The following is a 14,858-nucleotide window of genomic DNA, read 5'->3' on the forward strand; positions in this document are numbered from 1 at the left end:
AGTGGTGCTTTGCTAACATGCTAATGCGCTCAGGATGACAGTTCTAACATGCTGACGATTAGCAATAATGTTTATCATATTCTTAGTTTAGTGTTTTAGTTTGCTAATATTTGCAAATTAGCACTATGATGAATGGTGCCAATTCATCTTGTAGAATTTGAGATATTTTACTGGATAAATTACTTAACTCACTAAACTTACCTTGACCTGCTGGTGGTGCTGGAGGAAGGGTGGGTCAGAGGGTCATCAAAGTCATACAGATTCCGAATCTGGGATGGGACCATTTTTGAGATATTTCAGTCAGGACCAGAGTGCTGGACTGACTGATGGACCAGTGTTGAAATCCATTGAACCATGGAGCTAGCATGGCTAAAAGAAAGTCAGTAAAAGTGAATCAAATCTTCAGCCTTAAGTAGGAACATTTTAACATTCTGACAAGGTAAAAATGAGTAATTTGCTAACTCTGATTTGTTTCTATTCTGTATTGATTAATATGGAATGGACCTAATAAATGAGTAAATACGATTCTTTAAAAGGATGAAAGTTAAATTGGTTTCCTTCTTTTCAACACTGTCAGAGTTTGCAAATCACTGCGCTGTATTCTGTGCAGCTCTGACCATCTTTCAATGTCAAACAGTAATAATGAGCAGGCAAGCAGACAGCGTGGAGACGGATGGCGAGGAGAGGTGGGGGTAGGTGGCGGTGGTGAGGGTGAGAGGGGGTGTATGCAAACCTGACTGTGCTGTGAGACAAGACAGACGTCCTCTGACACCCACAGCCCACTCCATGTATGAGATGTCTCCCGCAGTTGGTGACTGGAGTAACAAATATGGCAGCCAGTGCCATCCCGTGAATCCGCCCCACACCCCTCTCTGTGGCTGGGTGCTGATTGTCTGTGACACCGGAGCCACGCTGGCGATGAAGGGCATCGAACGCAGATGCTTTGACAAGCATCCCTCCATGTGACTTTGAGAGAGTCAGAACTTTGACTGAAAATCTCTAAATCAGTGTTCACTGCTGTGATCTTCAGAGTACATTTTATGTTTTGAAATAACACTGAGAGCAACATTGAGTATATAGACGCCAATATCAGGGTTCTGTATCCGGTAGATTGTTGGCTCATCTGCACTCAGTCACTTGTTATCTAATTTTCCACATGCATGTATTCATCAACAGATGCCAAGCAGAACTGAGAATCTGCAGACATGCTTGCAGCTCTGTGAGGCTGCACTTAGGTATAGTGGTGCTTTGAGTTCAATGCTAAGGTCAATGCAATGATTGCAATGACAATGTTAATATGCTGATGTTTAGCATGGCTGCCATTTTAGGGACCAATGGTACTTCACAGATTCATTTGTTTATTTGGTCTGATGTAAACTGAACTTTTATTATGAAACCAAAGCCACGGCACAGCCATCGGTAGCACTTTTGGGTTCAGTATTTAGCCCAAGGACACTTTGACTGGACTGGGAATTGAACCGGGGACACTCCAATTACCAAACGACTGTACTCTAACACCTGAGCCACAGCCACCCCGAAAGTTCACATGAAGCTGATGGGAATGTCATTAGATTTGCAGGTGTTTGGTCATAAAACAAAGTACTGAGCAAAATAAATTTGACCTGTCAGACTAAATGTCTGCAGGCCATAAAAAGTGATTACATTTCATCCTCTGGGGGCCTCGAATATCTGTACCATATTTCATGGAAATCCAACCAATAGTTGGCAAGACATTTCGCTCAAAAACTACTTCCTTGTAAACAGAGTATCTTTAGTGGTTGCCATATTATGTACATATTATGTAATGGCAGTGTAAATGTTTGTGAAAGCTGCAGTAGGCAAAACCTTTGCAAAACCCTCTCTCTCTGCTGTCACTCTGCTAAGCCCCTCCCACCAAAGCCACAAGTTCATGGGACATCAGAAGGAGTCAGTTGCCATGTGAAAACAGCCAATAGGAACGCCCACTCTCAAATGACCTGTGACTGGCCAAAGTCTCCCATCACTGGCTATTTTTTCTAAAACAGTGGTAGTTATTGGGAAGTGTCGAGTTACAAAGTTTGCAACATGGATGTGATTAGTCAGCTGATGGCTAAACAGCTGATGATTTAGACTGGAGTCCAACAGCTGATGCCAACAGGCTGATACAAAGATGACTTAAGCACTCTGCCTGAACTTATATAAATGCTCCATTAAACCATTCTGATTCATGTTTTTTTTTAAAAAGAAGAAAAATTCAACCTACTTTTGCTTTAAATTCTCTGTCTTATTATTTTCAGGAAAAAAAATTATCATGTCATTACAATGCCAAAATCTCCACTTTGTCCAGTCATTTAGCCTTCTAATGAGTCACAGAATCTTTGTTTCTTTGACAAAAGTGAAGATAATGTGCTAGAACAGTTAAATAATTTTATCTCTTTGAGATTTGGATGAAGACAATAATTTTATTGTCAGTGGTGCAGTGATTTGTCTAAAGATGTTTGTGCTCAACCCTACATCATACCTGGCACTGGCAGCAAATTAAATTATCCCACTAGCAAAACCTTTTTTGTTTCAAGAAAAATAAGTCTTAAAAGCTCAAAATGAGAATTGTTAAGACAAATGTTTTTGCGGTGTATAGATTTTTTTTCTCATTAAGCTCTTTTCGCTGCCAGGGAAGTGTGCCAGGATGCGCAGGTTGTCCAGCAGCTGCTGAGGCTGCTTTCTCATGTTAGCAGGGCTTCTCTTTGTACGCACTGTTTGACAAGGGATGTCAGATCCTGCACACACTTCCTTTTTCATCTCTGACTCGTGGGATGTTGCGAGTTGGAGACATGCTGGTAAAACAGCCGACGTAAACTGTGCAGTAAGTGCTGTGTTTCCCCCGTTCTTTAGATGCTGGAGCTGTTGTGTTTCCTGGTGGACACTTTCTGTCTGTTTCTCTGCAAATCAAATCATGCTCAAATCTAATTAAAATTACTCTCTTCTTCTCTGCAAATCAGATCCCACGTTAAATCACTTGTGCACATAATGTACAACAATGCACATTCGGGAACCATTATGGCGGCCTCGAGAAGTTCCACTGCTGCAGCTCTGTCTGCGGTGGACAGAGGAATAGTTTCATCCTCCAGGCTTTATAAAGATTCGATTTTTCCATATGAGGAAGACGTGATAGTTACAGAGAGGGAAAGAAATGTCACAGTATTGTCGGATGGTGTGGGAATTTCTTCCCTCTGTTCCTCTCCCCTCTCTTCAATATTGCACAACTGCAGCAGAGCACTTGTCAACCTGATGGGGCCAATAAAGAGAGAGAAAGACCTGTTCCCTGATGGGATGTGATACCACAAAGAAAGCTCACCAAGAGTTTCTAAATTATTTACTTTTCTTCAACATCCTCATCTCTTCAACTCCAGATGAAACAGTCTACAATACTGAGATTACTGTGAACTACATTACCCATCTTTCGCCTTCAAATCCACGTTCCACTTGCCAAACAAACAGCAGACAGCTACAGAAGTCCACATTTTCATCACTTTGCACGTCATCTTCTTTTCAGTGCATACACTCACCTTGAATAATACAAATCATCTATAAAAACGGTTGAAGGTATTTCTTCTAGCAAATTCCTTAAACCAGAAATCAAAGCCAGCCCAAGCAAATGGACCCTCTGCTTTTACAGCAGGTCTGGCAATGAAGGATTCTGCTTCCCAAAAGCTTTTTTCTTTAACATTTTAATCTTTTCATTGCTTTAGAGGCAGGGGATTAAAGCACTATTCATCCATTTTTGCCACTTAGAGATAGCAGGCTCTAAACAGAGCAGTGTTTATATACCTTATAAAGTTTATATGGCAAATGTGTTAACCAGTGTTGGGTCAGATTACTTTGAAACTCAGTCAGTTACTGAATACAAATGACATGACAATTTCCCCGTAGGTTCATCACACCTTTCACACCTTTTCAAAATATTGATTAGTGTAGCTTTAAATGTTGTATATGGATGAATAAAAGCATGTTAATCACCATGCACAACCTTGGCTACAGATCAGGATTCAGCTCCTTTCTCTCTGTGCTGCCTTGAACAAGGTCTGACCTTAACTGATACTTCCTGAACTCACCTCCTATTCAAAGTTGAATGACACTGAAGAAAAAATCTGTTGGGGAAAAGTGCTCACAATGGAATGCATTTATGTAATTTATTCAACTCTAAAGTGCTTTTTTTTCTAAAATGATTTGACCATTATGACTCATTATCTGATAATGATTACTGGATGTTGGAGAGCTAGACCTTCCAGAAGGAGGAATATGTCTTTTCACTTAAAGGAACATGCAGTGAGAAAGGTAAATGGCTGCAAGGCTGATGTGGGTACAAATGCCATTCTGGGGTGACATTTTAATTTTTCCACTCTGTATAAGCGATTATTGTACAGCTTTATATCTGCTCAGATCTGCATTAGCTGTTGCCCCAGTGACTACTTGTCTCACCGTGGTCTTCAGAATAAAAAGGTAATGGAACAGCTCTATTCCATTATTTTCAACAAATTATATCTGCATGTCTATTCGTGTTTAGATCTCTGTTCCTCTGCTGTGCTGCGTTGTATCGTCTAAAACAATGCTCATTGTTGTGTGAGCCGGTGAAAATAAGTGCAATGAATCTGCCTCTTTTTCCTGTGGAGACACAGCACAGTAATAATCTAATGTCACTTCATATCGATGACTTGTGCCACATTACACCAGCAGTTATACTCAGGGGTTGAGTTAGGATTACCGGTATGTGTGTGGTGCTGATGTGTGTGTGCATAGACTCATTTGACAAACTGTAAATAAAAATAAAATACAACAGGGTGAGACAACTCTGCTCTGAACACTAAAACGCTAATCAAACTCATTTTAAATTCTAGATTGGCAGCGCGCAAAACTACAGCTGATGGCAAAACATTTTTTTTAAATTGAAACATTGTTTAAACAGATTATGACAGCAATTTGCATTCTGTTATTAAACCTGTCAGTTTGAGCCTATTTCTGTCCCTACCTTGCCATCACCCTATCACAGCCATCTGTGTCGCCTGAATGACTGAAAAGTGACTGAGCTCGCAGCATCTTATGAAACCCACTGACAGAAAAAAGAAAAACCCCGCAAAAGTTCTGATGTTTCTTACATAACCTCATTTATGACTATGTGCTTCACAGCTGAGCAGAAAACGAAATTAAGCGTCCCCTGATGACCCTGAATTGTTTAGTTGCTTTTCCTATTAATGTCTTGATTTGATTTTTGATTATTTGAAAGATTTTACAAACATTGTTTAACCTACATAAGTTTATAAGCTGCAAAAATGATAGAGCCATTGTTACATCCAATCACATTCTGAAATAATAAAATAAGTAATTGGTACAATTTTTAAAGTGCTTTTAACCAGCTTAAACTAGGTTTTTAGTTTTCTAGAAAGTTAGCTAGTTTATGTTGTTGGTAATGGGCTCTGAATTTCATTACTTGGTAGCGTAATAAAATCTTAATAAAACCTGATTGGGTGGAGTCTTGTGTATTAAGTTTGGGCAATATAAGTTCACAAGGTATACAATTAATGCAAGAACTTTGTTTAACATTCAGATTCTTTACAGATTTCAAATTAATCCTAATTATTACAATTACCCCAAGTTAGTGTTAGTTAGACACTAATACGTATGACAGTAACATCATAAACAAATGTTAAATTATCATCCAGCCGAAATAGAAAGAGGTGAACGAAATCAGACTGCTGTTACTGTAGCGCTGACTGCACAGGATAGGGCTCTTTGTCGCAATCCACCGCCTCTGATGTTTAGTGAAAAAAAATTTGTTTTTGTGTCACTTCCTCTGTTAGTTTCTCTCGCTCCTTGCAAATAAATCCTGAAGGAATTCTGAAGTTCCTATTTTTGCTATCTTGTTCCATCAGAGTTAACTTTTGAGCCAAATACACCAAACCAAAGGACTGAATTAGCCCAGTTTGAGAAAAATAAGCGTGTCTGTTAGGTGCCCTGAAACCTGATCTACTTAGTCTATGACCTTAGATCAACAACTTTACTGACAATATACACAGACATGTCTTCTTTCAGACTTTGAGCTCAAACTTTTTCTTTCACCAGAAGGTCTCTGCCCTGCCTGATATCAACAAGCTGTGAGATGAGCCGCAGCAGACTGACAGGTAGACACATCAACAGCTTGTGTCATTAATATTGAAGCCCTCTCTGCCGGCCTCGGGTCATGCCGAGATCTTACACAAGGTGAGCATCTCATTACGCCTGCAGGTCATAATCATGAGGCCAAATCTGGTATTAGCTGATTCATAATTTACATCGTGCGAGGAGGCTGCAAGTGTTCACTCAGGTGCAGCTGCTGAGCTGCTGTATTCCCTTGAAAAGGAATCCATTATGTAGAAAAAAATGATCAATATGCCCAGCAGGACCAAAATAAGACCCTTACAAACAATATTCAATCAATCCTGTAAGGAAAAAAGTATAACAATAACATATAACCTGCTTCCAACAACTCAGATAGCAACAATAAACCACAAAGTTGATGAGTTTTGATTAGTAGGATATATAAAAAATACATTAAAGAAAATGTGTAACATCTGGACACTGTGGGTTGTAAATGAGTGTGTGAGAACTAGTTACCAAGTGAACAAGCTAAGCTAAAGTTAAAATGAATAAATAGTTCAAATAATAAGCCATAATTATTGTAAATGGTTGAAATATTGGCTATAAAAATAATGGATAAATAATTGCAACAGTTGCTAACTGATAAACCATTGAATAGATGGCTGAAAGGGAAGCAAATAATTGAAACAGCCAGTTGAAATAGTTAGCTACAAATAATTGAGAAATTGTTAAGATAGATAGCTAAAAGCAGTGATAGAACCGTTTGTATGAAATAGAGGTTGAAATGGTTAAAATAATAATATAGGTAACAGTTTAAATAAAACTAATGGATAAATGGTTCAAATAAAATAGCTAAAGAATAATTAAATAGTTCAAAGCAAAGAATACAAAGCTGAAGTAGTTAGCTAATAGTAATGGATAAATGGTTAAAACATGTAGTTTCTGCCCGTACAAGTGGTAGTAATAGCCTACCCAAAATTGATCAAACCAACCCCAATTCAGTGGCATGACAACAGTATTGTAACTACTGTAGCAATATAGTTTAGAGAATATTAGATCAGAGATGAAACTGAAACTGACAGAAGGGCAGGAAGTCACAATTACAAATCCGCCTGCTGCTTCAGCACCACGGACAGCGTCATTAATTACCTGCAAACACTACTTAATCCAGCTTTGTCTGGAGAAAACAATGCCTTGTTGTTGTTTTTCTGGCTCTTCCTCCAGCACGGTTTCAGGCCTGAGAAGAAACAAGACTGGAAACATGTTGTGACCATAATCGCAGGTTTAGCAGCTCGTAACTCACAGCACAGTCACTTCAGGGAGGGAGGGAAAGAGAGGAGCAAGATGATGAAGTCAAAGTTTATTATGTTCCCACATGGCTGATGCAGCATATTCGGAGCACGGTAATTCATCAATGTCAGGTGCTTGTGGAGAGCGGCTAATAGCTGTATCAGTGTAACTCACACATTCTTATCTCTAGACTGTAAACTCATTGTGCTGATGTTTTTTTGTTCGCCACGAGTATGTATGTACGAGTAAGCTATTCACGTAATGGATGAAAACCTAAAATAGCTGCATGACTTAAATTAAATATGATTTTACACAACAAACTTCCATTTTCATTTCATCAAGAGACGTGAACTGAGAATACCTCGAATAGCACGTTCATACACAGGGACAGGAAAGTTTGGAGTGTGGCTTGAGAGGGGGGAGAGAGAGAGAGAGAGAGAGAGAGAGAGAGAGAGAGAGAGAGAGAGAGAAAGATGAATACAGGGGAATGGATGGCAGATTAATAATGTCTGTCGGCCAACAAAGGGAGCCCTGGAGGATCTCTTACCTTGATGTGAGCTAGAATTAACTGTAGAAACACACAGAGACACAAACAAAGAGAGGAATGGGCTTGCAGAGTTCATAACTCCTTGAGGGGGGACTTTTAAAGGGTTTCTTTTTTGCTGACTTTGAGAGTTTCCCCACTCCATTAAAAAGTCCGATTAACTTTTCCCAAATTTAAAGGATCTCTTACTATCAAATCTCCCTGAAGTCTCCTCATTGGGTTATTTTTGACTCGAGTTAGGACATTTTTTCACTCAGGATTACCTTGCACATAGTGCAGGATTCAACATCTTTCTTTCTGCCTTCAAGGTCCAGACCTGATACTTTCTGTTGTTCTTCTCCAAAGTCAAGACAGAGGTAGTAAATAAAACAAAGTAAATAAAAAAGAATAAATGCCACCATTTGAAGATCTGGGGATGCTAACTTTGAAAGAAGAAATAACACATTCTTCTTCTTACAAATGAAAAGCTGAATTTAAAGCTAATAAAACACATCCTTGCTTATTTCAGTAAACTTGGGGGGTTTGCTGCTACTTGGTCTGGTATAACCATTAGCTTATGGTGGCTAACGTTAGCTACAGTACTGTTAAAAATGTTGTAAAAAACATTGTGTGTACCCATAGGTTTCTGAAGAACCGTTGTGATCCTCAGTGTAGTCAGCTCGGGCTGCCACCAACTGGGCTAGTCCTGACTCCGCCGGCTCCAGGCTAATTCGAGCTGCAGTTTTTGGCACTTCTATGTTGGCTTCATTTTTCAGCTCAGGAGATTACTGAGTCAGTTTGTTAACTTTATGACTCTTCTCTTCTACTGCTGCTATTGCACTACGTTGTTGCATTCACCATTATCCTGTAATTGCTACAGAGAAAGTTACATAGATTTTAAAGTCTGTGCTTCTCAGGATGATGAATGCATGTACGTGTGATGCATGTAAACTAATGGGAAATGCAGTTAGCCCACTATTTCCACTGTCCCACTATTAGAGATAAAGAAATAGGTTGCTGCATTTGCTTTACTTGACTTTATCTAATGAGCCATACATCATTGTGTCCATTCATGATACCAGCAGGTCCTAATATGATTGAACTAGAGGTGGGGGGAGTTGGGAGTTTTGTGGAGTTTAAATGGGAGCTGCACCGAACTGACACATAAATATCAGAATACAACTCGATGTGTGAAAATAATTATATAATGTCCTCTGAACTCTGCAGGAGCTTTGTCAAGTCTAAAAAAATAACTCCTGATGATGTCATCCGAGGTTATCTTGGTTTCGACTAGAAGACAAAACATTTTTATCAGAATTACAAAGTACATGCATTGAGTTTGAAAGACAGGTGTATTTACTCAGCAGGGAAAGATTCTATTGTTTATGTTAACTTGCATTATGGGATATGTATTATTTGATGCCTGGTACGCACTAGGGACTAAAAGTCAGGATATCTCTTCTGCTGCTTCCATTTTGACCATTCTTTTGTTAATCTGTCTCTCTGAAACATAGGAAGTATGGCAGGGTAATACTACAATGCTGGAGAGTCACTTTAACAGAATAACATTTTCACAAGTGACAAAAAAATCATTTTAAAAGAAAGATTATTGTTTTGTCCAAAAGAAATTAAATCAATAAAAGTTAATTTTTTTTCACAGGTTTTTTCACAGGGAGGTCAGAGGTCAAACTCACAGCCACAAAGCAGTACATCTGAAACTGGCGGATGTTCAGTGTTTTGCTAAAGGACACTTCAGCATGATGAATGGGAGTTTAACTATATCACGAGTAGTTTCTGCAAGCAACATGTAGCTGCTAAAAACAAGCACCTGTCCTTGATTCTATTTTTAGTCAGTGAAAATGGTTCCTCTATAAAATCTGGCCAGTCATCTTTTATGTCACCAAATTTGCAGCTTTCACCCTGAGCTGTTAGCAGGCATTTAGCAAACCAGATATCCTGCAAATGGATGCTTCTACTGCCATCACTACTGTTTACTTTGGCATCAATCAGACTCCTGCAATTATTGTCTCTCTGCTGTCTCCCATTTTGAATGCACTCAGCTGAGCTGACGTTGTGTTGACAGAGTGGCCTGAAATTAAAGAGAAACTCCAGCCAGCAGGCTTTCAACTAGTGGCCTACTGCTGGTCTGCTAAGCCACACCTACTGTATCAGCTGGCTGCCTTTGATTCTCAGTCCAGTGTGGTGGATGCCTCAGCCACAATGTTAACCACACAAACAAACTGTGCCATGTCCTAATCTATTAGATTGCAGTATCCCAGATGTGAATCTGTAGCCTATATTTGAATACAATTACATTATAGGAAAACTCTGCTGAGCTAAAATGATAGTTAAATGACCTACATAAGCATCAGTTATGTGTGACTGATGAAACTGAAACTTTACAACTCAGAAATATTTTTATAAGCAGGTTTTGGTGCCAGATGAGGATAATACACTCAATTATGCACAAGGCAAGAAATAAATAATTAGAGTCCATGCGTATCTCATAACAGTGAGGAGACATGCATAACAAACACTCCCCCTGACGCTGTGAGATTGTACTGAAGCAGTTCGTGGTTTCCCAGAGACGCAGTTTGGCAGAGCGCAGCGCACCGCGGAGCGCGCAGCTCCGGACGCACCTGAACAGTCCAGTGAGCTGGAAACCGCCTTTCACCTGCTCCGAGCCGCACACACACTCCTCTGCAACATCTGCCACGTCGTCTCTGATGGAGACAGAGGGACAGTGTAACGGAGTCTTTGTGGATGTTGAGTAACATGTCTACCCCCGTTTGGCGTCTCCCCATGGACCAAACGATTCTTTTTGGGGGATCGCCAGACGTTTAAACGCGTTTAGTGTTTTGAACGTTTAAAAGCGGCGACTTTAGGAAGGCTTGGAAACTCCGTGCAGCGTGTGAGCCCCGTGTTTTAATTGTACTACAATGTCCCAGACCGTCTGCGTGGAAAACTTAAAGGCATGCTGCATATTGAGTGCTGCGAACGCGCTGAGAGCGAGCTGAGACAGATGGACACAAGCCCGACAGCACACTGGGTAAGTCTAGCAACTAGGATCTGTGTCACATTGCTGCTTGTTTTTGTTTTCTTTAATAAAGCCACTAAGAGCTAAAAATTGCCAAATAGGTTTGAAGCCATTGCGAGCAAAACCATATAAATACTGAACACACAGTGGATCCAAGTCTGTTATAATAAAAGCATAGTCTATCCCCCCATTTTTTCTGTTTCATACAGTGACAAACTTCTCCAATGTATTTCTAATATCCCATTGGTTTCCCTATAGGGGGTAGTAAGGGTATACAGAGGCTAATGGTTCTCAATTAATGTTTTCATAATGTCCTGGTGGTATTTTCTATTTATTTGTCGTAATGTAATTGTAAAGTCCTATAATGTTCCTGATAGGACTCTGAGTTCTTCCAGAAGTGTTCTTGTGGAACTTAACGTTATAATATGTAATATGGTATTACACTACTGCTATGTGGAGCATTACAGGAGTAATATAGGCTGTTCCCTTTCATTTAGGGATATCTCCTTCTTGCATATTAAATGCGCTCCTGTCACCACCTTTGCTTTATGTGCAGGCTTTTGACTCCCAACACTGCTCTACTTTAAATTTGATCAAATTTGTGTGAGAGCTGCTCCCCCTCATCAGACAAACCAGAACATTCTCCATGGATGATTGGATCTGCCTGTCAATATTTAAGTAAAAGACCGTAAGTAGATGAGAAGCTTTTAAAACAGCTATGGTGCTTTTCAGAGACATCCCCCCTCCTCTTACTTTCTTGTATGGATTGTCCATATGTACATGTCACTGCCTCCCTGTGCCGGGATCATTAACCTGTTGATGTGTGGAGAGATGGATGCTCGTGTCTTCCTGCGCAGTAAATTCACGTATCAAAACACGCACCACTGGGCCCTTGAAACCGTAGAGAACAAGCTATAATGAGAGCAGACTGTCGCCGAATATGGCAGCGTGTTCTCCATCATAGGAGTTTTCAACATGTTGTGTATCAGGTTTGCAACCGAATACCACAGCAGCTCATTTCACTCATTAGTCCTCCTCCTCTGTAGCTGAAGGTGAGCTAATGGGAGCAAAGTGTTTGGTGGGCAGAGAACCGGCAGACTCGAGATAGAAAGACACTGCTCTACTTTTTGTTTATGCAGAGGAACATAATGAGAAGGTAAAACAGAGGAAAGAGGAGATGTGACACATTCTTCATGTGTTTGAAAGTAGGCGGCTGTTGTTCTTTTTTGTATTCTGCTGTGATCTCTAAACTCTCTGTCCTAATAACTGTGCCTCCACACAAGCATCGCAGTCTACACTTTCAAGCTCACCATCAAATAGATCCTTTCCCTTCCAGCAATTTATTCAGCCCGTTATCTCCTTCTCCTTGTCTCACACGTTTTTTAAATCCAGCCCTTTGAATCAACTGATTGACGGTGTCAAGCTCGAAGTGCAGGTTTCATTTTCAATTAGAGACTATCACGGCACTTCTGAAACTTCTGACAAGCAGTACTGATGTGAAATGTGATAGACTGAGTATTAAGTACTGAAGTCTCCAGCAGTGGTGCATGCACATAATATATTTTGGGGGAGCCCGTGCAAAAATGAGAACTTTTCCCAGAAAAATTAACTTATACAGACTTAAAGGAACAGACTGTCGGATTCAGTGGCATCTAGTAGTTAAGTTGCATACCTCTCGCCTTACAAGTGTATACAAGAAACTACAGGGGCTTATTAAAAAACATGCCAAGCACACAAAAGGCCCTTTGGAGCCGGTGTTTGGTTTTTTCTGTTCTGGGCTTCTGTAGAAACATGGTGATTCAACATGGCGGACTCTGTAGAAGAGGACCTGCTCCCTCTGTAGATAAATATGGCTAATTCAAAGGTAACGAAAACACAATGATTCTTATTTTCAGGTGATTATACACTAATATAAACATACCTGTGAATATTATATTCCATTTCTGCCAGGGGAATCTATTGGCAGAGATGGATCCTCCTAAATGTCACACCGGACCTTTAGTGGTGCATCAGAGACTTTACTCCGAAAAAACCTGACAGCATCAGTTATTTGAGTGCCCCAAAATGACATTGTTAAAAATAATACAGACAGAAAGCATGGAATGTGATAACTTGCACACTTTACTCTAAATAAGTAAGCCCACTGGCTCTGTAGCCTTAAAACTTGTCCAGTGAAAGCAAATGCTTCCAGTCCACAAAAAGCTTTCTGGAAAATGGCCTGACAGTTTGGCAGGGGGATGCACATTTTACAGAAACTCACATCCTTAGTTAAGCTCTATTCCATGTCCATACACTTCGATGAGAAGCACCTTGACTTTTCGTTCCTGACTGTCTACGGAACCACCTTCAAATCTGGTTGTGAGGAGAGTTCATCAAGTTCACATAAATTGACTGGGAGAAAGAGCTACAGTTAGGTTGTAGCTAGCTCGCTAGCTAGAAGCCATGCTAACCTCATTATGGGTGAAGTGAAGAACCGGGCCGGGCAGACTCGGTCGCTGAAGGCAATAGTGTTAGTTCTTCAACTCTTGGTTGTTGTTGTTGTTGTTGTTGTTGTTTTCTTTTTATAACACATTAGAGAACCGTGTTTAGCTAGTGTTTTAGCATCATCATTACATAGTCTGAAAAACTGGCTAGCTTGCTGGCTGAAGGCAGGACTCTCAGAACAACAGGAACTCATTACATTCCAGAAACTTCCCACAACTTGTTTCAACAGAATACAGAAGACAAATTCAACACAAACATATTTATATTTATATTTATGGTTACAAAATGTATTATGGGAGCACCTTGGTAGCCTAATGGTTACACAGCTGTTTGATTCCAGCTGCTGACCACTCTCATTCTCTCTCCATCATAAAGGCAAAAAACAACAAAACAAACACAAAACAACTTGGCCCCTTATTGGCCTTACATCTGGTTTCCAGTGTGTTAAAATCTCCTAATAACTAATAACCAATTATACAGCACCAAAACTGAACATAGTTCATCTTTAAGCTTTTAAGTTATTGGGCTTTGGGTATAGAAGTCTTGTCTACTTGGATCAACCCATTTAGCCCATTTATAATTCATACTGTAGAAACCAGGCCTCAGTGTTTTGCAATTATATATATTGTGAATTGAATCTGTACTAAAAGCATCTTTTCAAAGAGACAAAATCCGGCTGGTCAACAAACTCATCAGTTTCTGTGACGCAGAATCTAAAATGTGCTCTCCGTCTCAGCACCCACCCCCCCACCCCGACTATAGCTTATGTGATTATGTTGCGACAAGTACTCTTTCCATGATTATCGCAGTTCAAGAGAGATGTTTTGCATCATTCTAGATTATAAAATCGCTTTCTCTCTGCTGATTGCTTCTGCAGGCGATAAACTTAATTGTCCTCATATTTTTGAGTACAGACTGTCACTGACAAAAGTCGCTCTGAGGAGGGCCAATCAGTCTGATTTAGCAGCAGGCCAGGTGATAGTTCAGTGCCATTCAAGATCTCTGTGCCCCAAAATAGACCTCTGCCTCAGGCCTTTTATGAAGATGGAGATTGAGTGGATGTGGGGAGGCAGATGTATCAGTGAGGCATGGGCTGCAGATTTATGCAAAGAGGCATGTAAATTATATTTGCATGAGCAACTGGTGGTAAACAACACAGAGTTCAACAGTACTCCATCATCTTCAGTCACTGTTTCTGAGGAAAGAAGGAAAGAAGCCAATCAACTATTTATTTAAAGACGCACCTTTAACCTCCAGCTTTGTGAAAATGAAACAGGGATAGGTTCCAAAAGCCTCTTGTGTTGAGGATGAAAGGAAAGAACATGACTTCATGTGCTGTACTCACCCCGCTTAATGAGGGTGAGCGGGATGTAAGTGCTTGAAATTAAAGCAGTTTTTTACTCAACATCACAT

At 40.1% G+C, this 14,858-nt stretch overlaps 1 protein-coding gene across 1 annotated transcript in view; it reads left to right on the forward strand.

Moving 5' to 3' along the window:
* The first annotated feature begins 10,532 nt into the window (after positions 1-10,532).
* The window catches only part of kcng2 (potassium voltage-gated channel, subfamily G, member 2), a 32,066-nt gene continuing 27,740 nt past the window's right edge, over positions 10,533-14,858 (forward strand). Inside the window, exon 1 of the mRNA XM_051389912.1 lies at positions 10,533-10,973. The gene's annotated coding sequence lies outside the window, so the exon portion shown is untranslated. The remainder of the gene's footprint in view (positions 10,974-14,858) is intronic.

The sequence above is a fragment of the Dicentrarchus labrax genome, unplaced genomic scaffold (assembly GCF_905237075.1).
Source record: "Dicentrarchus labrax unplaced genomic scaffold, dlabrax2021, whole genome shotgun sequence".
Classification (NCBI taxonomy): domain Eukaryota; kingdom Metazoa; phylum Chordata; class Actinopteri; family Moronidae; genus Dicentrarchus; species Dicentrarchus labrax.